Source organism: Aquarana catesbeiana, linkage group LG12 (genome assembly GCF_042186555.1).
Source record: "Aquarana catesbeiana isolate 2022-GZ linkage group LG12, ASM4218655v1, whole genome shotgun sequence".
Lineage (NCBI taxonomy): Eukaryota > Metazoa > Chordata > Amphibia > Anura > Ranidae > Aquarana > Aquarana catesbeiana.
In genome coordinates, this window is record NC_133335.1 from 117,377,886 (window position 1) to 117,402,375 (window position 24,490).

The 24,490-nt window shown below is 43.7% G+C and overlaps 1 protein-coding gene and 1 long non-coding RNA gene across 6 annotated transcripts in view; one reads left to right on the plus strand and one right to left on the minus strand.

The window, feature by feature from the left end:
* The window catches only part of LOC141114543 (uncharacterized), a 57,854-nt gene extending 57,092 nt beyond the window's left edge, over nt 1–762 (minus strand). The window contains exons 1-2 of the long non-coding RNA XR_012236924.1: nt 646–762; nt 453–549 (exon numbers count right to left, since the gene is read on the minus strand). This is a non-coding gene — a long non-coding RNA (uncharacterized lncRNA). The remainder of the gene's footprint in view (nt 1–452; nt 550–645) is intronic.
* The window catches only part of PSMC3IP (PSMC3 interacting protein), a 560,448-nt gene that overhangs the window by 6,658 nt on the left and 529,300 nt on the right, over nt 1–24,490 (plus strand). The window lies entirely within an intron of this gene.

The window sequence follows — 24,490 nt, forward strand, 5'->3', positions numbered from 1 at the left end:
TGCTGGTGTTTTTTTTTTTTTTTTTTCATTAATTTTTTCCAAAAAAAATTGCATTTGAAAGACCGTTGCGCAAATAGTGTGACATAAAATATTGCAACAACTACCATTTTATTCTCTAGGGTGTCTACTAAAAAATATATATATATAATGTTTGGGGGTTCTAAGTAGTTTTCTAGCAAAAAAAAATGATTTTAACTTGAAACCAACAAATGTCAGAAAAAGGTTTAGTGTTTAAGTGGTTAAACTTTTTTCACTTACACACAAAGTCTATTCCATTGACAAATTGTTGCAATGTTTATACTTAAGTTCAACTGATAAGGGTCGGTTCACACTAGGACAAGGGTCGGTTCACACTAGGACGACTTGGGATCCGACTTGTAAGCCCTCAAGTCGCCCCAAGAAGAGATTTACATTACAGTGTATGGGAGCGTCTTAAGTATGTTTATACTTACCTTCAACTGATAAAGAATGTTTTGATTCTTTGCAGACTGCCCAGTTTTTCTCTTCCTTTCGTTTGACTGCTGTGGCTTCAGAAGAGCAGAGAGAATTCTTTTCATAGAAAGAATTGTGAAACACTTTAGTCAAGATCGCATTAATGACTCTTGATGATTAATTGTGCAGCTCTAAGTAAAAGTAAAAAGGCACCTCGTGGATGGGTCTTTATCCCAAGGCTTTAACAGTCCTTGTTGATTATTTTTAGCAGCCCCCAGCAAACTCACGGCTCACCAAGACAAGTGTATTCACCAACTCCTCCTCCCCACCACTCCTAGCACTGCTTCCTGTCTTTAAAAGAGCTGCTTCCTGGAGACTCCGTGTGTGCTGGAATCCCTGTATTTAGGGGTGGAGGCTCTTTCCCACCCGAATATCACTTCAGAGCCTCAGAAAATTCCAGGTCTCAAATATCTCTCTATTAATACCGAGAGAACTGCGAGTCAGTCCTCTCCTGATTAACGCTATTCTCGGGAATATCTCACCCATCCTGGGCGACCCCTGAATACTATCACGCTTCCCTTAAAGGGTCCACAACCCAAATATTGGCGCTATATATAGTACCCATCCAGGTCCTGTACATATATATTCTCCTTATGATTCATGTGTAATAGTGCACACAATAAACATGTCAGATTGAGCACTTGCATGACCGACTGACGCTATAAGATGCAGCAAGCATGTGTAGGGTTCTGACTAGCACACTAGAGCAGTCTACAGATAAAGTACAAAGACCAGAATCGTAGTGAGTTCCCTGCTGCTGAAACGCACATATCGCTGACGCATTTCGATGCATATATTGGTTTCCTCAGAAGGGCGTGACATATGTAAATTGCATTCAGCCCCTATTAAATAGGTAAACTAGTGTAGTCCCCACCTACTTCCCATGCCTGTCTCAAAAAAAAAAAAAAAAAAACCCGGAAATGACACAACCAGATATCTACATGACCATAAATGTCTGGCTGGAACGCAAACCTGAAAGTGGTTATCTCAGGGGCAGGCAACCCTTTGAGAGATGGAGATCTTCCTGGGCAATAAGGAAGAGATCATTGGGGTGCGGCACCCTTTTAAAAAAAATTAAATTAACTAGCTAGGCCCCAATAAAAATGAGTACAGTAGTAGGGCAGTGTACAGGGACCAGTAGTTTCTAGGGTTGAGTACAGGGGTCAGAAAATTGTAGGTCAGATTATAGTGGTTAGCAGAGCAGAGATGAGGGCATTGTACATCAGTGGGGCAGTGAACAGGGGTCAGGTAGGTCAGTGTACAGGATCAGCCGGTAGAAGGCAGAGGTCAACAGGGCAGTGATTTTACCCATATGAAGAGCAGGGATGTGGTGGTTACATATTCTTTTTGTGTGCTAGCCCTCCTCCCCTGTCCCGTCCATCTCATATGGTGTCAGGCACGTGGCTTCTCTGTGCCACTCTGAAAAAAGTGAAATGAAAGTTGGGGAAGAACACCAATGTCTATGTCTTACCAATGGAGGGTCAGCAAGACAGGGACTTAACTTTGGCTGGTTTGGACATAAGTCCGAACCAGCCATAGCTATCCTGCTGGGAAGTTGTCAAAGCAGACAAGCATTTATAGCCAGGGAACACCTCCGCAACCTGGGATTGGCTCTTGGCTTTGACAGCTTCCTGGCAGGATCGCTCAGATACCTTCGTCAGGTTCATGTAAGGGCGTATCTAGAGTATTTGGCGCCCGGGGCAGATCTTGTATCTGGCACACCCACTCTACTCTTCACTGATCATTTGACAGCGTACAGGCAATACGATTGGCTGCTAGACCTGGGCACCATCACACCATACCTGGAAGTACCAGGTATTATCACCAGCTGTGACAGAGGTGGAGGTGAGTAAAGGTGGCTTAGAAGACAGTCACTCTGTCCTGCACCTGGCATTCTCTACACCCCTCCCAATCTTCAATAATCTGCCTCTATGCACCCCACATCCTCTATAATCCCCCCTAACACTCAATATTCTCACACTCACTGTGCAGGGTCTGGCTCTGTGGTCATACACCTGACCGGTGTTCCCCTCCAGCCCGGTACACATCACTCCTCCTGTTTCTTCTCCGTTTGGATCTCCCGCACGCACGTGCGATACGTCACCCAATCACCATGAGGTAGGGGGTGTGGCTGAAGGCAGTGTTTTTTGTTTTTCTTGTTTGTTTTCCAAATAACTTTGAGATAATTGTGGCGGAGCAGTGTGACAGGACTTGGATTGTCTGTGATGTGAAGCTGGTCTTGTCAGGGTCAGGGCAGCCATCTGAATTTTTGGGGCCCCTTACACAGCTTTAGGCTTGGGGCACCCCTACACGCTCAGCCCCTTCTGGGCACCCCTACACGCTCAGCCCCTTCGTCGCAGCCCTAAACGCACACGTGGGGGCCCCCTCGCACCTGTACGCACTCGGGGGGCTCCCTCACACCTTTTGTATATGTCCGGCCCCCACACACATACAGCTCTGCCCCCCCCCCCCCCGTACACAAACAGCCACCTCTCTTCTCTTGTACTCCTAGCCCCAGATAGATATAGATAGATATATATATATATATATATATATATATATATATATATATATATATATATATATATATATATATATATATATATATATATATATATATATATATATATATATATATATATTATATGTGGCTTGCGAAAGTTTTCCGCCCCCTTGAACTTTTCAACCTTTTGCCACATTTCAGGCTTCAAACATAAAGATATAAAATTTTAATTTTTTGTGAAGAATCACCAACAAGTGGAACAAAATCTATTGGATATTTTAAACTTTTTTAGCAATTAAAAAACTGAAAAGTGGTGCGTGCAAAATTATTCGGCCCCTTTACTTTCAGTGCAGCAAACTCACTCCAGAAGTTCAGCGAGGATCTCTGAATTATCCAATGTTGTCCTAAATGACTGATGGTGATAAATAGAATCCACCTGTGTGTAATCAAGTCTCTGTATAAATGCACCTACTCTGTGATAGTCTCAGGGTTCTGTTGAAAGCGCAGAGAGCATCATGAAGACCGAGGAACACACCAGGCAGGTCCGTAATACTGTTGTGGAGAAGTTTAAAGCCGGATTTGGATACAAAAAGATTTCCCAAGCTTTAAACATCCCAAGGAGCACTGTGCAAGCGATCATTTTGAAATGGAAGGAGTATCAGACCACTGCAGATCTACCAAGATCTGGCTGTCCCTCTAAACTTTCAGCTCAGACAAGGAGAAGACTGATCAGAGATGCAGCCAAGAGGCCCATGATCACTCTGGATGAACTGCAGAGAACTACAGCTGAGGTGGGAGAGTCTGTCCATAGGACAACAATCAGTCGTACACTGCACAAATCTGGCCTTTATGGAAGAGTGGCAAGAAGAAAGCCATTTCTCAAAGATATCCATAAAAAGTCTCGTCTAAAGTTTGCCACAAGCCACCTGGGAGACACACCAAACATGTGGAAGAAGGTGCTCTGGTCCGATGAAACCAAAATCGAACTTTTTGGCCACAATGCAAAACGATATGTTTGGCGTAAAAGCAACACAGCTCATCACACTCAACACACCATCCCCACTGTCAAACATGGTCGTGGCAGCATCATTGTTTGGGCCTGCTTTTCTTCAGCAGGGACAGGGAAGATGGTTAAAATTGAGGGGAAGATGGATGCAGCCAAATACAGGACCATTCTGGATGAAAACCTGTTGGAGTCTGCAAAAGACCTGAAACTGGGACGGAGATTTATCTTCCAACAAGACAATGATCCCAAACATACAGCAAAATCTACAAAGGAATGGTTCACAAATAAACGTATCCAGGTGTTAGAATGGCCAAGTCAAAGTCCAGACCTGAATCCAATCGAGAATCTGTGGAAAGAGCTCAAAACTGCTGTTCACAAACGCTCTCCATCCAACCTCACTGAGCTCGAGCTGTTTTGCAAGGAAGAATGGGCAAGAATTTCAGTCTCCAGATGTGCAAAACTGATAGACATACCCCAAGCGACTTGCAGCTGTAATCGCAGCAAAAGGTGGCTCTACAAAGTATTAACGCAAGGGGGCCGAATAATTTTGCACGCCCCACTTTTTTTTTTTTTTATTAGTTAAAAAAGTTTAAAATATCCAATTGATTTCGTTCGACTTCACAATTGTGTCCCACTTGTTGGTGATTCTTCACAAAAAATAAAAATTTTATATCTTTATGTTTGAAGCCTGAAATGTGGCAAAAGGTTGAAAAGTTCAAGGGGGCCGAGTACTTTCGCAAGCCATATATATGTGTGTGTGTATATATATATTGCGCTGACACCCTGAATATTATGCTGCAGCCAGCACAGCAAAAGACAATTGCAAACAAATGGTTATAAAAATATGTGCAGCGCTAGTGAAAATATGGTCACTGTGTGGCTACAGGACCGTGTAATAGTGAAAAACATTAAAATAAAGACTCTAATACTAATGAATATATCACAATAAAAAACTTGAATCCTGTGAAAAAAGGAGGAAAGGAAGTAATAAACTTATTGTGTCCATAAAAGTGATTAATGATGACAGTTAGTCCACAAAGTGAAAAAAAAAAACGTGTGTAGTAGTTTGATCTAGACAGGAAGATGTAATCCTTATGGCATCAATAGGGAAAAGATGAGTATGGGAGATAGTTCCAGTAAGCCTTCCTACAGTTGATGGTGGCTATCGAACTCAAGGGCATATGCTCGATGAGTCTGCAAGGCTTGTGGTGTATAAACACTAATTGGTTGGAACATCCACGCCTGCAGCTTCTGGTTGGAATGGAAGATGATCCCTCTGTCCTTTGGATGGCATGACAGTGCCCAAATACGGATGGTGTTTTTCAAACCAGGGTGGAGCAAATCTTCCCTGTATACTCACCCGGTATACTCTTTTCGCATCAGCAGTACATGGCAGTCCCGCGACTTCCATCAGCGTCTGGCCAAAGCCCGCAGGAGCCCCCACCCCACTCTGACCATCCCATGAGACTACTGATCACATGCACTCTCCTGCAGTGGAAATTTCCACTGCGGGAGAGTGCATGTGATCAGCACGGCGCCGGTCGGAGGGTTGGGGGTCCTGGAGTCTCGTGGGATTGTCAGAGTGGGGTGGGGGCTCCTGTGGGCTTTGGCCGGACGCTGATGGTAGTTATCAAAATACTTTAACCTCTTGCCGACCAGCTGCCGCAGTTGTACTGCGGCAACATGGCTCGGCTGCGCGTATTGCCGTCATGTTATGCCGGTAACATATTCGGCCACTAGGGGGAGGTGCGCGTGCGCCCCCTGCTCGTCCACAGAGCCGATGCGAGTGCCCGGCTGTCGCGATCACCGCCGGGCTCCCGCGATCGCATGGGGCACGCCGAGAAACAGGATCTGTGTGTGTGTAAACATACAGATCCCGGTTCTCTGAGGGGAGAACAGACAGATCGTCTGTTCAGAGTATGAACCGCGATCTGTCATCTCCCCTACACTGTCCACTCCCCCTTCAGTTAGAACACACACTAGGACACACTTAACCCCTTCACTGCCCCCCTAGCGGTTAACCGCTTTACTGCCAGTGACACTTTTACAGTAATCAATGCATTTTCATAGCACTGATCGCTGTATTAATGCCAGTGGTCCCAAAAATGTGTCAAAATTGTCCGACGTGTCCGCCATAATGTCGCAGTCCTGATAAAAATCGCAGATCGCCGCCATTACTAGTAAAAAAAAAAAAATAATAATAAAAATGCCATAAAACTATCCCCTATTTTGTAGGCGCTATAACTTTTGCGCAAACTAATCAATATACGCTTATTGTGATATTATATATTTTTTTTTACCAAAAATATGTAGAAGAATACTACTGAGGAAAAAAATAGTTTTTTTTTTTTTTTTATATTTTTGGGGGGTATTTATTATAGCAACAAAAAAAAAAATTGTCTCTCTTTTTTTGTTTATAGCGCAAAAAATAAAAACCACTGAAGTGATCAAATACCACCAAAAGAAAGCTCTATTTGTGGGGAAAAAAAGGAAGTCAATTTTGTTTGCGTGCAATGTCGCACGACCACGCAATTGTCAGTTAAAGCGATGCATTGCCGCATCGCAAAAAGTGCTTTGGTCAGGAAGGGGGTAAAATGTTTCGGGGCTGAAGCGGTGAATTATATGTTGCTGGCATGGTCCTAAAAGAAGGAAGAGGTAGAAACAATATAATTATACCAACATACCTTAATAAACTGTATATTAATATTACAGTTAACAATAAAACATTTTTATAAATCTATATTGCTGTGCGTATGTTTTAGGCAGGGGTGAAAAAAATGCTGTAAAGTAAGAATGCTTTTGGAAGTATATAATTTAGTTTTTATTAATTCACAAAAAGCAAACTGAACGAACAGAAGAAAAATCCAATCAATATTTGGTGTGACTACCCTTTGGCTTTAAACCAGCATCAGTTCTTACACTTGCACAAAGTCAGGGATTTTGTAGAATTATGATTAACCAATTATACCATGCAGGGACCAATAATCATCACTTTTATATGTAGGTTAAAACAGTCATTAACTGAAACAGAAAAAGCCGTGTAGTAAGCTTAACTGGGTGAAGAACAGCCAAACTCTGCTCCTTAGGTGATGTTGTCAAACAGTTTCATGTCACAGGTCATACACCATGGCAAGACTGAGCACAGCAACAAGGCACAAGGTAGTTTAAACTGCATCCGCAAGGTCTCCCCAATGAAAAGATTTCAAAGCAAACTGGGGTTTCAAGCTGCAGCATAAATATGCCCAAATTTATTAAACGTAGGACAAAGGGCAACTCACATCTTAGTAGTTGAAATCAATGACATCGGGCACTGGAGCTATGTTGGTGGAACACTGTAGAAAGTGGTTGATCGCTGCATTCACCAGCGTGGAACGCAAGATGATGCTGGACAGGACGTGACGTCACTATGGAGGCTGTGCTGATGTGAAAGGGTCGGTTTTGAAACTTCCACTTCTTCATCAGACCTGATTGGCTGACAGGAACATCAGTCTAATATAAGAGAACAATGGAAGCATTACTTGGCAATTGTGTGTGTGTGTGTGTGTGTGTGTGTGTGTGTGTGTGTGTGTGTGTGTGTGTGTGTTGGGTTTTTTTTTTTTTTTGTGTTTGTTTTTTTTTTTTTTTTTACATACAAGTTTATTTAGATTTGATAAAGAAAAAATACAGACAAAAGTTGGATACCAGGGTTAAATTCATTGCAGATAGATATATAAAAATACAGAAAACGTATTAGCTAAATCTCAGCCTGTGGCTAGTATACCAAATCTAAAGAGATACAGTGGGGACGGAAAGTATTCAGAACCCCTTAAATTTTTCACTCTTTGTTATATTGCAGCCATTTGCTAAAATCATTTAAGTTCATGTTTTTTTCCTCATTAATGTACACATAGCACCCCATATTGACAGAAAAACTCAGAATTGTTGACATTTTTGCAGATTTATTAACCACTTGCTGGGCACTTAACCCCCCCCCCCCCCCGCCCAGACCATTTTTCAGCTTTCAGCGCTGTCACACTTTGACAATTACTCAGTCATGTAATACTGTACCCAAATGAATTTTTTGTCCTTTTTTTTCATACAAATAGAGCTTTCTTTTGGTGGTATTTGATCACCTCCTGGGTTTTTTCTTTTTTTGTGCTATAAATGAAAAAAGACCAAAAATTTTGAAAAAAAAAACGCATTTTTCTTAGTTTATGTGATAAAATTTTGCAAATTATTAATTTTTCTTCAGAAATTTTGGCCACAATTTATACTGCTACATATCTTTTGTAAAAATAACCCAAATTAGTGGATATTATTTGGTCTGTGTGAAAGTTAGAGAGTCTACAAGCTGTGGTGCAAATCATAAAAAATCAAGCCAGGAAAGTACAAATAACCCCCCCTCCAATGACCCCTTTTTTTGAAAGTAGATATTCCAAGGTATTTAGTAAGATTCATGGTGAGGTTTTTTTGATGTTGTAATTTTTTCCCCACAATTCTTTGCAAAATGAAGATATATATATATATATATATATATATATATATATATATATATATATATATATATATATATATATATATATATATGTATGTATATGTATGTGTATGTGTGTGTGTGTGTATATATATATATATATATATATATATATATATATATATATATATTTATTTTTTTTCCACAAAATTGTCATTGTAATAGGTCATTTCTCTCATATGGCATGTGTATACCACAAATGACGCTCCAAAATACATTCTGCTACTCCTCCTGAGTATGGAGATACCAAATGTGTGAGACTTTTTTTTACACAGCCTGGCCACATACAGAGGCCCAATATTGAAAAAGCACCTTCAGGCGTTCTAGGAGTATAAATTGCACATCTAATTTCTCAACCACCTATTAGGGCTCTTTCACATGGGGCGGATCAGTGATGATCCGCCCCGTGAACATCCGCTTGCTCAGTGGGGATTGCTCCGCCGATTCCTGCTGAGCAGGAAGATGAAAGTCAGAGCGCTGCTCTCCCCTATGGGGGATCGGGTGACGATGGACCGTAGAGTCCGTCGTCACCCGATCCGAAAACGGATGGAAAAGTAGGTTTTTGTCAGCAGTGCCAATATATTGGTCCTGGTAGTAGGCAGTTCATGTGACAGGCAGAGGCATGATGGCATAGGTCCTACAGGCAGAAGTAGGGCCTCGTTCAGGACAGAATGGCGACAGGGTTTTGGCTTCTCCCACCCAAATCTCTTTGAAGCCTCCGAGTCTCCAGACCCTAATCTAGGAATGAGAAAACCAAATGAAATTTTCTTCATCCAGAAAAACAATTCTGGAGCCCCTCACATATGTGAGACCCCTATGTTCTGAATCCCACTAGTCCACTGGCAGGGTACAAGATCAGTCCAAGAGGCATGGTCAAACAGTCCAGGGTCAGTTCCAGATCAGGCAGAGGTATGTTCAGAATCGGTAGACAGAAGCGTGGTCGAATAACAGTCCAGGGTCAGTTCCAGATCAGGCAGAGATATAAACAGAATCGGTAGGCAGAAGCATGGTCGAATAACAAGCCAGGGTCAGTTACAGAGCAAGCAGAGGCATAAGGGGTATGGAGGTAAATGGCAGGAAGTGAGTTATGTTTACCATACTTCACTAATAATTTAGTGAAGTATGGTAACGGTGGAAACAGTCAACTATGTAGAGGCCTGGTTGGGAAGGACATTGGGGACAATAAGTGGTGTCTCTTCTCACTCCTCGTTTGGAGCACACCCGGCATTTTTTCTGACGTTTTTGGCCTGTTGGTCTGGGAGGGATTTTATTGGGAAAGTGGCGTTCAGAGAGTCTGCTAATTACATCGGATCTAATGGTTTCTGGTGGGCCGTTTAGGTATATAAGGGCAGTGATGATTTCCTCCTGGTAGCCAAGGAAGGGTTTGGGTCTTTCAGTGGAGTTGCGATAGATTACATAGGTGTTGTATATGGCCAAATTAAACAAATTGAAACTTTTTTTATACCACTGGTATGTTCTTCTAGTGGAAAGGTAGGGTTCGAGCATCTGGTCGTTGAAGTCGACACCCCCCATGAACATGTTGTATTTGTAGATACATGTTGGCTTTTGGCTTGGGCCATTCCTCCTGGTGATCTCAACAAATGTATTGTTGTGGATCGAAGAAAGCATGTAGACGTCCCTTCTGTCCCTCCACTTCACAGCCATTATTTCCTCATTCCGTAAGCTCGCCGCCTCCCCTCTTCTTAACTTTTTGTTGACGAGGCTTTGAGGAAAGCCCTTCCGGTTCGTCCTTACGGTGCTGCATGCTGGAGTGTTCTTTCTGTGAAGGTTTCGGAACAGGGGCAAACTAGAATAAAAATTGACCACATACAAATGGTAGCCTTTCTCCAGGAGTGGGTTTATGAGTTCCCAAACGACTTTCCCGCTTGATCCAATGTATTCTGGGCAATTAGGAGGATGTAGCTGGGTGTCCTTCCCTTCGTATACCATGAAGGCAAGGTATGCCCTGTAGCTCGATCACACAATTTGTACATCTTCACCCCATAGCGGGCCCTTTTGGTGGGAATAAATTGTTTTAAGCCCAGCCTGCCAGAAAATTTGATAAGGGACTCATCCAAACATGTGTTGGTCTGGGGTAAACAAGTGGGGGAAGATTTCAGAAAAATAATTTATTAGCGGCCGAATTTTAAAAAGCTTGTCAAAATTTGGGTGATTTCGGGGAGGGCACTGGGTATTGTCATTATAGTGTAGGAATCTCATAATCATGAGATATCTGGTCCTGGGCATTACTGAGGAAAAGATGGGCATTTAGTCCCATACAGAATGTGAAGCCCAAAAAAATTTTAAACTCCTCCACTGTTAGGGCTCTCCACTCGTAGGGACGGGCATAAGAGGACATTGGATTACTTGCTATAAATTGTTGTGCATACAGGTTGCACTGGGCCACAATCGATGCAAGCATGTCCTCAGTAAAAATTAAATGTAAAAAGTCTATCGGGGGAAAAATTTTCTGTGTCCACCTGGACTCCTGGCTGGGCAGTGAAAGGGGGAACGTTAGCTTCTCCTGAATTAGGAGGCAGCCACAATGGGTTCTGAAGGGAATAGGGAAGGCCGGCATGGGATCTAACCCTTTCGACTGAGGTGACACCCCACTGGTACGTTGCCTTTGCCGAGGCACTACGGTGCTGGTGGATGGCACTGCCTCCTCACCAGTACGCCTTCGTCTGGCGGGCGGACTCTCATCCTCCTCCTCTGAGGCAGTCAGTGTACCACTGGTTAGGACAGGCTCGTAGCCCACGTCAGACTCAGAATCTGAAAATGAGGAGGAATCCGAAGCGGAGAGCTCCCCGTTGCTCTCGTCGCCCGCAAGAATATTGTACGCCTTCTCAGCTGAATATAATCTTCTAGTCATTGTTGGTGATGACAGAAGGCACTGATGACAAGTGACTGACAGCTGGCACCCTTACGTGGCACTGATCACACGTGACGCTGATAACAGGTGGCACTGATGACAGATGGCACTGACAGGTGGAACTGATGGCAGGTGGCACTGGCAGATGGCACTGATATATACTGTTGGCACTATGTATGTTTTTTTTTTTTTTTTTGCACTCGCAAGCTCACTATTCACAATCCAGAAGCACGGGTCGCTCTCCCTCCTTGCACGCGGTCTCTGTGTGAGGAGGGAGAGCCGGCAATGAGAGATGATCTCATATGTTCACATCTGTGATTGGCAGTTTATGGCGATCTGTGACTGGCTTTGTCCAAGTGACACGGCCAGCACAGAATTTCCATGATGCGCGCCCGCGGGAGCGCGCATCGTGGAAGTAAACAGGACGACATCCAGGGACGCCCTCCCGGCAATTGGCGTCCGCGCTGCAGCCGTCTTTCGGCTATAGCGCGGGCACGAAGTGGTTAAAAAAGAAAAACCGAAATATCACATGGTCCTAAGTATTCAGACCCTTTGCTCAGTATTTAGTAGAAGCACCCTTTTTGATCTAATACTGCCATGAGTCTTTTTGGGAAAGATGCAACAAGTTTTTCACACCTGGATTTGGGGATCCTCTGCCATTCCTCCTTGCAGATCCTCTCAAGTTCTGTCAGGTTGGATGGTAAACGTTGGTGGACAGCCATTTTTAGGTCTCTCCAGAGATGCTCAATTGGGTTTAAGTCTGGGCTCTGGCTGGGCCATTTAAGAACAGTCACAGAGTTGTGAAGCCACTCCTTCGTTATTTTAGCTGTGGACTTAGGGTCATTGTCTGGTTGGAAGGTAAACCTTCGGCCCAGTCTGAGGTCCTGAGCACTCTGGAGAAGGTTTTCGTCCAGGATATCCCTGTACTTTGCCGCATTCATCTTTCCTTCAATTGCACCAGTCGTCCTATCCCTGTAGCTGAAAAACACCCCCACAGCATGATGCTGCCACCACCATGCTTCACTGTTGGGACTGTATTGGACAGGTGATGAGCAGTGCCTGGTTTTCTCCACACATACCGCTTAGAATTAAGGCCAAAAAGTTCTATCTTGGTCTCATCAGACCAGAGAATATTATTTCACACCATCTTGGAGTCCTTCAGGTGTTTTTTTTAGCAAACTCCATGCGGGCTTTCATGTGTCTTGCACTGAGGAGAGGCTTCCGTCGGGCCACTCTGCCATATAGCCTCGACTGGTGGAGGGCTGCAGTGATGGTTGACTTTCTACAACTTTCTCCCGACTGCATCTCTGAAGATCAGCCACAGTGATCTTTGGGTTCTTCTTTATCTCTCTCACCAAGGCTCTTCTCCCCCGATAGTTCAGTTTGGCCGGACGGCCAGCTCTAGGAAGGGTTCTGGTCGTCCCAAACGTCTTCCATTTAAGGATTATGGAGGCCACTGTGCTCTTAGGAACCTTAAATGCAGCAGAAATTTTTTTGTAACCTTGGCCAGGTCTGTGCCTTGCCACAATTCTGTCTCTTAGCTCTTCAGGCAGTTCCTTCTAACCTCATGATTCTCATTTGCTCTGACATGCACTGTGAGCTGTAAGGTCTTGTATAAACAGGTGTGTGGCTTTCCTAATCAAGTCCAATCAGTATAGTCAAACACAGCTGGACTCAAATGAAGGTGTAGACCCATCTCAAGGATGATCAAAAGAAATGGACAGCACCTGAGTTAAATAGGACTGTCACAGCAAAGGGTCTAAATATTTAGGACCATGTGATATTTCAGTTTTTCTTTTTTAATAAATCTGCAAAAATGTCAACAATTCTGTGTTTTTCTGTCAATATGGGGTGCTGTGTGTACATTGAGGGAAAAAAATGAACTTTAAATGATTTTAGCAAATTGCTGCAATATAACAGAGTGAAAAATGTAAGGGGGTCTCAGTACTTTCCATTCCCACTGTATGTATCAGAGGGCGTAGTGAAGTGTATTAAAGAAAAAGGGGGCAAGGAAAGAGGAGAACCCTACCTCCATTGCGAGGGGAGAGTAGTATGTGTATATATAATATAATCTCAGTGAACGCTTTCACCTCTCAAACTTGACCAAGTCATGTATAGAACCAGGGTGCAAATAGTGGTAAGGGAACCTCCGAACTCTACTTAAGGGTCAGCTGCCTCGCCTCCACCCATGCAGCCCATATTTTATTGAATTTCTTTGGGCACTTCCTTCCTAGATAGGTCAGTTTGTAGAGTGGCAGGGCTGCATTCACTAAAGATTTCCAGAGCTGTCTGGTAGGTGGTGGTGCTTGGTTCCACTGGAGGAGAACTGCCTTCCTAGTGTAGAATGTTGTGTAGAAGACAGTTTTTTCCTCCTGAAGGGCCTCAAGGAAATCACATGCTTAGGAGGAGGGGAGTAGGGCTATGTGGGACTTAAATTTTTCCCAATAAGATTGTCATCCTGTATTCAAAAATCTTCCAGTTTGGGGCAGGACCAAACTACATGGAAGAAATCAGCATCGTCCTAGCCACATATATGGCATATCGCCATACGGTTAGGTTAGATTCTCACCAAGCATGCTGGGGAGTAATAGGCGCGGTGCAAAAATTTAAGTTGGGTAAATCTATCTCGTGCCAAAATCATCAGGGGAAGATACTTTTGGATGCCTTCCTCCCAGTCGTCATCTGCTAATTCTGGGATATCCCGCTGCCAAAGTGTAAACAGTTGAGAGACCTTAGATGTGTCGAGAGTGGCTAGTCTGTTATAGAGGGTAGAAAGTGTTCTACCGCCGTCTGAAGACCGGAGCACATCTTCTAAGTAAGACATCTCTAATAGTACAGGGGAAGAAAATTGAGAGCGAAAAGCGTGGCGTAGTTGGAGATATCTTAAGAACATGTGGTTCCGAAGGCCACGTCCCCTCTTAAGAGCATCAAAGGTAGTCAACTGTCCCTGAACCACTATGTCTTCCAAAGTTGTAATCCCATGTCTGGCCCATAGGACTGGATCTGGGATAGAGTGGAAGTGAGGTAGTCGGGGATTTCCCCATAGTGGGGTTTTGGGAGACCAGGTATTCGGTTTTTCAACTTGCAGGCGAACAGCATCCCATACCTTAAACGCATGGAGGGGGTCACATGTAGAGGTCGACCGATATATCGGCCGATATTTGGTGTTTTTTACTTAAAGGGGTTGTAAAGGTAAAAATGTTTTCACCTTAATGCATTCTATGCATTAAGGTGAAAAAACTTCTGACAATACCGCCGCCCCCAGCCCCCCCGTTTTACTTACCTGACGCCTCGAAAGTCAGCTTCTCGTTCCCGACATCTATTCCTCCGCTCACCCTGGCCGCTGATTGGCTACAGTGGATGGATTGGAAGCAGCGCAGCCATTGGCTCGCGCTGCTGTCAATCACATCCAATTACGCGGTGCGCTGGGGGGCGGGGCCTAGTGATACAGTGAGCGGCTATAGCTGCCGGCTGTATCACGGGAGCGCGCCCGCAAGCACTAACCACTATGCGAGGGAGCTCGCATTAAGGTGGTTAATGCTTGCGGGGAAGAGCTGAAACAGCGCCGAGGGACCCCAGAAGACCAGGTTCAGGGCCACTATGTGCAGAACGAGCACAGTGAAGGTAAGTATAACATGTTTGTTATTTTAAAAAAAAAAAAATGTTACCTTTACAACCCCTTTAATCGGCATTAGCCGATTGTGCTGATAAAAAAGGCTGATATCAGCGGACTTGCAAATGACTTCTGTAATAGAAGTCAATACAAGTTGCCTGAAAACTTCTGTGAAGCATGTCTCTCCTCCTCTGGGCAGCCTGCCAAATCTGATAAAAAGAACCTGAAGGATACAATGTTTACACTTATAAATGAACTGAGCTCTGTGTGTAGAAGCTCTCAGTTTAACCATTTAAAGACTAAATCTTTTCTGACACTTGTTGCTTACGGGTAAAAATCCTAGAAAATCACTTTGAACCCCCAAACATTATATAAATTTTTTTTAGCAGAGACCCTAGGGAATAAAATAGCGGTTGTTGAAATATTTTATGTCACACGGTATTTGCGCAGCGGTCTTTCAAACGCAATATTTTTTGAAAAAATACACTAATAAATTAAAAAAAAAACTAAGCAGTAAAATTAGCCCATTTTTTTTTTTTTTTTTCATCCAAAAGTTTTGATTACCTGTTTTTGTGTATTTAATATTTAAGATATAGTTTATTTATTTATTTTTTTTATCTAATACAATTTTTTATCTACATACAAGTGAACTGATTGGAGGTTTGTTTTGTTTAATAAATGTTTAAATGTAAAAAATTTTCTGTATCAACTTAAGGTTGCTTTCACACTGGAGCAGGCATGCGTTGACGGTAAAACGCTGCTAGTTTTAGCGGCGCTTTACCGTCATTTTAGCGGCGCTATTCGGCTGCTAGCAGGGCACTTATAACCCAGCTAGCAGCCGAGGAAGGGGTTAAATGCTCCCCTGAAGCGCCGTTGCCAAAACGCTTTGCAGGCGCTTCGGCAGCGGTGTGCATTCATTTCAATGGGCAGGAGTGGTGGAGGAGCAGTATACACCGCTCCAAAGATGCCACTTGCAGGACTTTTTTTTTAACATCCTGCCAGCGCATCGCCTCAGTGTGAAAGCACTCGGGATATCACACTGAGACTGCAGAGGAGCCGTTTTACAAGCGCTATTTTTAGCTCAAAAGCGCCTGAAAAACGCCCCAGTGTGAAAGGGGTCTAACTGTTAGATTTTATGAGATGAAGGGGAAAAAAAAAATCGGCCTAATATATCAGCCCCAAAAAATCGGCATCACATATCGGCCATCGGCCACCGCGACTTCTAAATATCGGCATCGGCCAGAGAAAAACCCATATCGGTCGACCTCTAGTCACATGTGGGTTAGATCAGGGACCCCGGTGGATTAAACTCCTCATTTCAGAGTAGGAACCGAGCAGTGCCGCTTCAAGAGTAGAAGCGGGGTTGGCAGGCAACTCGGACAGCCATCATTTAACAGTAGCCAGGACCGCTGCCCAATAGTATTTGATGAAACAAGGTGGGGCCAGGCCTCCCAATGTGACAGGTAGTTGCAGGGTCATTTTTGCTATTCTAGGAACAGCCCCATTCCAAACGAATGAAGTAATAATGCTATCCAGTCTCTTAAAGAATATATTGGGTATGGGTACAGGAGTCTGTCTAAAGAGGTAGGTAAAACTTGGGCAGGACTGACAACTTAACAAGATTGACTCGGCCAACAGGAGTGAGGGGAAGAGACTTCCAGGCAACACAGCGCTGGGACAATTGGGAAACTACTGGGTTTAAGTTAAGGGTGATAAATTGCTTTAGGTCTCGCTGGATTTCAACCCCCAGGTATCGGAACCGTGAGACCCTCCAGAGCTGCACATCCGGCGGCAGAGGATCAGTCCCTGAATGGAGCGGAAAAAGAATGGACTTTCCCCAGTTAATAAAAAAGGAAAAAGAAGAATTGCGCTAGGTGTGTGAAACCGTTGAAAGATAAAATTATGAATAAAAAATGGTCCTGCTGCTGTACACTGTAACCCCGATATAAGGGCACAAAAAACGGATATAAAATTGGAAAGTGCAGCGCTGAACTTAGTGATATATGTGCGTAATAATGAAATCAATTAATCAATATAATAACAAAACCACAGTGAAAAATGCCAATCATTAATGACAAATCAACAATAATTAAGTGCTCATAAATATGAGGTTATGTGTTAAAAACATGTGAACAAAATTTAAAAAATGTAATAAAGTCCAAGGTTATAATGTGTAGATATTCTATACAGGGTCCGGGATCGATTTTCACCGTCCAGTGCTGCCCACCACCTGATGGTAAAAAAATGGAGGCTTACCAGAAAGCCTGTGACTGCCCTTACTCAGGGGGGTCCAAACAGGCTTAGTAGATGGAAATAAACCACTGAGGGGATACTCCAGGGGACACCGCTGGGTAGGGACACCAACCTCCTTCATGGACGGCAAGCCAGCGACCACTTGAAGTGCCTCACAGGATACTGTCCCGGGATCGCTTCTCATAAAGCAGTCAGTAATTGCTTCCACGGATCCAGCAAAGATAAAGCGTAAATGCCAAAAAAGAAAACAGAGGGAGAGACTCCACTGGTGTAGATAAACTTTGGCTGGTTTATTTAAAATAGCAAGTAAAAACAAGAAAAACGAGGATCCTTAACAAAATGGGTAAAAACGACACCACCGCCGTTTAAAATGAAAGTGCGCATGCGCGGTGCGTATAGTGTTGTGACCCTACGGCTGTTTCGTCACAACTGATGTCATCAGGGGTACGCACCGACGCATGCGCATTAGAAGCCCAATCGGCGCAATGGAGAGCGTTGTGATTGGCTTACTGAAAGCAAAGCCAAACTTCGATTGGTCTCAAAAGGTATGGCTACAACCTAATGAGATAAACAATCAGAGGGAAAGGGGAGGAGCCCATCAGATAAACATAGAAATAACCTTCCTAGTAATTAACCACTTGCTTACTGGGCACTTAAACCCCCCTCCTGCCCAGACCAATTTTCAGCTTTCGGCGCTGTCACACTTTGAATGACAATTGCGCGGTCATACAACACTGTACCCAAATGAAATTTTTATCATTTTTTTTCCCACAAATAGAGCTTTCTTTTGGTGGTATTTGATCACCTCTGGGTTTTTTATTTTTTGCGCTATAAATGAAAAAAGACCGAAAATTTTGAAAAAAACACATTTTTCTTAGTTTATGTGATAAAATTTTGCAAATGTTAATTTTTCTTCAGAAATTTTGGCCACAATTTATACTGCTACATATCTTTGGTTAAAATAACCCAAATTAGTGGATATTATTTGGTCTGTGTGAAAGTTAGAGAGTCTACAAGCTGTGGTGCAAATCATAAAAAATTGATCACACCTAATGTACTGGTGGCCTATCTCATTTCTTGCGACCCGAACAATCCAGGAAAGTACAAATACCCCCCAAATGACCCCTTTTTGAAAGTAGACATTCCAAGGTATTTAGTAAGATGCATTGTGAGGTTTTTGATGTCATTTTTTTTCCCACAATTCTTTGCAAAATGAAGATTTTTTTTTTTTTTTTTTTTTTTTTTCCACAAAAATGTCATTGTAATAGGTTATTTCTCTCACATGGCATGTGTATACCACAAATGACTCCCCAAAATACATTCTTCTACTCCTGAGTACGGCAATACCAAATGTGTGAGACTTTTACACAGCCTGGCCACATACAGAGGCCCAATATTGAAAGCACCATCAGGCGTTCTAGGAGCATAAATTACACATCTCATTTCTCAACCACCTATTACACTTTTGAAGGCCCTGGAGCACCAGGACAATGGAAACACCCACAAAGTGACCCCATTTTGGAAAGCTAACACCCCAACGTATAATCTATGAGGTATGAGTCTTGAACGGTTCATTTTTTTCCAAAAGTTTTTGGAAAATGTGGAAAAAAAATTAACGCATTTGCAAAGTTGTGCATTTGTAAGATATTTCCAACACATAGCATGTACATAGCAAAAATGACACCCCAAAATACATTCTGCTACTCCTCCTGAGTACGGCGATACCACATGTGTGAGACTTTTACACAGCCTGGCCACATACAGAGGCCCAACATGCAAGGAACACCATCAGGTGTTCTAGGGACACATAGCATTCACATACCAAGAATTACACCCCAAAATACATTATGCTGAGCAAAGAGTAAACAAAAGATTACCTGTGGTTGTAGTAGCGCAGTTGTACACAGGAGGATAGCACTGGTCCAGGCAGCAGACGGGGACTTGGTCGGCAAAAGCAAACTCAATTTTCCAGGCAACAGGCAGGAATACTGTCCATAGTCAGTACAGGCAGCAGGCAGGGATACTGTCCATATATAGTCCAGGGTCAGTGCAGGCAGAGATTGTCAGCAGTGCCAATATATTGGTCCTGGTAGTAGGCAGGTCCATGTGGTGTGGTCAGTTGCGACAGGCAGAGGCATGATTGCATAGGTCCTACAGGCAGCAGGCAGAAGTAGGGCCTTGTTCAGGACAGAATGGGGACAGGGGTAGAGCCTTCTCCCACCCAAATCTCTTTGAAGCCTCCGAGTCTCCAGACCCTAATCTAGGAATGAGAAAACAAATGAAATTGTTTTCTTCATCCAGAAAAACAATTCTGGAGCCCCTCACATATGTGAGACCCCTGTGTTCTGAATCCCACTAGTCCACTGGCAGGGTACAAGATCAGTCCAAGAGGCAGGCAAGAGGCATGGTCAAACAGTCCAGGGTCAGTTCCAGGTCAGGCAGAGATATAAACAGAATCGGTAGGCAGAAGCATGGTCGAATAACAAGCCAGGGTCAGTTACAGAGCAAGCAGAGGCATAAGGGGTGTGAAGGCAGGAAGTGAGGGTTATGTTTACCATACTTCACTAATAATTTAGTGAAGTATGGTAATGGCGGAAACAGTCAACTATGCAGAGGCCTGGTTGGGAAGGACATTGGGGACAATGATAAGTGGTGTCTCTTCTCACCCCTCGTTTGGAGCACACACGGCATTTTTTTTGACGTTTTTGGCCTGTTGGTCTGGGAGGGATTTTATTGGGAAAGTGGCGTTCAGAGAGTCTACTAATTACATCGGATCTAATGTTTTCTGGTGGGCCGTTCGGGTATATAAGGGCAGTGGTGATTTCCTCCTGGTAGCCAAGGAAGGGTTTGGGTCTGTCGGTGGAGTTGCGATAAATTACATAGGTGTTGTAAATGGCCAAATTAAATAAATCAAAACTTTTTTTATACCACTAGTATGTTCTTCTGGTGGAAAGGTAGGGCTCGAGCATCTGATCCTTGAAGTCGACACCCCCCATATACATGTTGTATTCATAGATACACGTCGGCTTTTGAATTGGGCCATTCCTCCTGGTGATCTCAACAAATGTGGTGTTGTGGATTGAAGAAAGCATGTAGACGTCCCTTCTGTCCCTCCACTTCACAGCCATTATTTCCTCATTCCGTAAGCTCGCCGCCTCCCCTCTTCTTAACTTTTTGTTGACGAGGCTTTGAGGAAAGCTCTTCCGATTCGTCCTTACGGTGCCGCATGCTGGAGTCTTCTTTCTATGAAGGTTTCGGAACAGGGGCAAACTAGAATAAAAATTGTCCACATATAGATGGTAGCTTTTCTCCAGGAGTGGGTTTATGAGTTCCCAAACAACTTTCCCACTCGATCCAATATATTCTGGGCAATTAGGCGGATGTAGCTGGGTGTCCTTCCCTTCGTATACCATGAAGGCATAGGTATACCCTGTAGCATGATCGCACAATTTGTACATCTTCACCCCATAGCTGGCCCTTTTGGTGGGAATAAATTGTTTTAAGCCCAGCCTGCCAGAAAATTTGATAAGGGACCCTTCCCACATATGTGTTGGCCTGGGGTAAACAACTGGGGGAAGATTTCTGAAAAATAATTTATTAGGGGCCGAATTTTAAAAAGCTTGTCAAAATTTGGGTGATTTCGGGGAGGGCACTGGGTATTGTCGTTTTATAGTGAAGAAATCTCATAATCATGAGATATCTGGTCCTGGGCATTATTGAGGAAAAGATGGGTATGTGGTAGATGTGGAGGATAGACCAATACGAACGTATTTCATTTTTTCTGTTTAGTCTCATACAGAACGTGAGGCCCAAAAAAATTTTAAACTCCTCCACTGTTAGGGCTCTGCATTCGTAGGGACGGGCATAAGAGGACGTTGGGTTACTTGCAATAAATTGTTGAGCATATAGGTTGCACTGGGCAACAATAGATGCAAGCATGTCCTCAGTAAAAATAAGGTGGAAAAAGTCTATCGGGGAAAAATTTTCTGTGTCCACCTGGACTCATGGCTGGGCAGTGAAAGGGGGAACGTTAGCTTCTCCTGAATTAGGTGGCAGCCACAAGGGGTTTTGAAGGGAATAGGGAAGGCTGGCATGGGACCTAACCCTTTGGGTCTGAGGTGACACCCCACTGGTACGTGGCCTTTGCCGAGGTACTGCGGTGCTGGTGGATGGCACTGCGGTGCTGGTGGATGGCACTGCCTCCTCACCAGTACGCCTTCGTCTGGCGGGCGGATTCTCATCCTCCTCCTCTGAGGCTGTCCGTGTACCACTGGTTAGGACAGGCTCGTAGTCCACGTCAGACTCAGAGTCGGAAAATGAGGAGGAATCCGAAGCGGAGAGCTCCCCGTTGCTCTCGTCGCCCGCAAGAATACTGTACACCTCCTCAGCTGAATATAATCTTCTAGCCATTGTTGGTGATGACAGAAGGCACTGATGACAAGTGACACTGATGATAGCTGGCACTGGTGACACTGATAACAGATGGCACGTGGCACTGACGGGTGGTATTGACAGGTTGCACTGATAGGTGGCACTGACGGCAGGTGGCACTGACGGATGCCGATGGCACTGTCAGATGGCACTGGCACTGTCAGATGGCACTGATATGTGTGTTGGCACGGTGTATGTGTTTTACTCACAGTAACTCTCTCTCTTTTTAGACACAGATCGCTCTCCCTCCTCACACGCTGTCTGTGTGAGGAGGGAGAGCCGGCAATGAGAGATGATCTCATATGTTTACATTTGAGATCATCTCTCATTGGCAGAGCGATCGTGCTGAAAACGGCCGTTATGATTGGCCGTTTTCAGCGATCTGTGACTGGCTGTGTCCAAGGGACACAGCCAGCACAAAACTTCCCCAATGCGCGCCCGCAGGAGCATGCGACGCGAAAGTAAACAGGAGGACGTCCGGGGACGCCCTCCCGGCAGATAGTGTCCGCGCTGCAGCCGTCTTTCGGCTATAGCGTGGGCGCGAAGTGGTTAAACAGGGCGGTGTAAACAAAAGATCATGGGAAAATATACTCAATGCCATCTAGTGGATTTTTAAAGGTACTGCCCAAGGTGATTATATAAATAAAACAAAATATTCCTTGCCAAGGAAAATACTGTTGTAAAAATTGATTATAAATTATCCCACTAAGATGTTCACTAGCAGTGAAAAAGATATGAATAACCATAAAAATAAAACAACAAATAATCTAAAAAAGATGATTAGTTTGAAACATACAAATGCCTGATATGAATCCAAAAAATTAAATTAAATAAAGGACTGAGACCAGGCACTGCCCAATCACAAAATAACATATAAATATGCAATCTAAAATTGCAAAAGCAGATCGTATATATTAATATAAAAAGGATTTGTTGTAATCCTAAGGAGGTACATGATAAATGGATGGGTGGTATGAGTTATTTTAACAAAGACAGAGATGTATTTGAGGGGGACATCACTTGTTATTAATAAAACAGTTGATGTCCCACTCTATGTTCAGGCCATTAGGAGCATGAGAGCCAAGCCTATAAATCCAGTTAGTTTCTGATCTGGAGATGGTTCGCTTCCCATTGCTGCCACGCCAATGGGGAACATATTTTTCCATACCAATGAAGATGGTGCCCTTGGAGTCTCTGTTGTGCACTAGGTCGTAGTGTCTAGAGACACTGTGCTTGTCAAAACCTTGTTTTATATTTGTGATGTGCTCACCCAACCTAACATGCAACATCCTAATGGTTCGTCCTACATACTCCAAACCGCACGGACACCTAAGAAGGTATACAACACACTTAGTGGTGCATGTTATAAGTGAATCAATAGAGTAGGTGACACCTGTACCCTCTGATGTGAATTCAGTCAATCTCCTTTGGCGTAGTGCATTCACCCTGCAAATTTTACATCTCCTACAGGGGGAAAAGCCCTTAAGATCCCCCAAAAAAGTTAGACGCTGGGGTGTATCGGGAACGTTCGGTGCCAGAATATGTCTGAGGCTGGTGGCTCCCCTGAATAGAACACGAGGGTTGTCCGATAATAGGGGACCGAGAATGTGGTAATTTTTAATGACCGGCCAATGTTTTTTGATGATTCTTTTAATGGCCCAATGCTGGCTGGAATAGGTCGTAAGAAAGGCCAATCCAAAGTCTTCTCTATTATTGACCTGAGGGGATATCTCCCTTAACCACTTCCATACAGTGCATTTTCACCCCCTTCCTGCCCAAGCCAATTTTCAGCTTTCAGCGCTGTCACACTTTGAATAACAATTGCGCGGTCATACAACACTGTACACAAATGAAATTTTTATCATTTTTCCCCACTAATAGAGCTTTCTTTTGGTGGTATTTGATCACCTCTGCGGTTTTTATTTCTTGTGCTATAAACAAAACAAGAGTGACAAGTTTGAAAAAAACAATATTTTTTACTTTTTGCTATAATAAATATGCAATTTTTTTTTTTTTAAACAATTTTTTTCCTCAGTTTAGGCCGATACGTATTCTTCTACCTATTTTTAGTAAAAAATATCGCAATAAGCATATATTTATTGGTTTGCGCAAAAGTTATAGCGTCTACAAAATAAGGGGATAGATTTATAGCATTTTTATTATTATTTTTTTTTTTAATAGTAATGGCAATCTGTGATTTTTATTGTGACTGCGATATTGCGGTGGACACATCGGACAATTTTGACACATTTTTGGGACCATTCACATTTATACAGCGATCCGTGCTATAAAAATGCATTGATTACTGTATAAATGTGACTGGCAATGAAGAGGTTAACCAGGAGGGGGCACTGTAAGGGTTAATTATGTTCCTAAGGAGTGATTCTAACTGTGGGGGGAGGGGACTCACAAGGGGAGGAGACCGATCGGTGTTCCTCTGTACAAGGAACACACCATCGGTCTCCTCCCATCTGACAGGACGTGGATCTGTGTGTTTACACACACAGATCCACGGTCCTGCTCGGTTACCGGGCAATCGCGGGTGCCGGCGGACATCGCGGCCGCCGGGCATGCGCATCGGGACCCGAGTGATGTGGCGGGCGCGCGCGCCCCCTGGGCTGCCTGGAAGGCTGCGCCATCAATGACGGCGGCCCAGAACAACAGCTGCACCGTCCCGCCGTCATATGACGGCGGGCAGCAAGTGGTTAATAGTTCCATGCGGTCCCTGTTCCCTACTTTGGCGATCAAGTTGTCATAGCCTTTACTCAGAAATTTAGATTTCAAAGTTGAGGCTTCCCTAAAAAAAC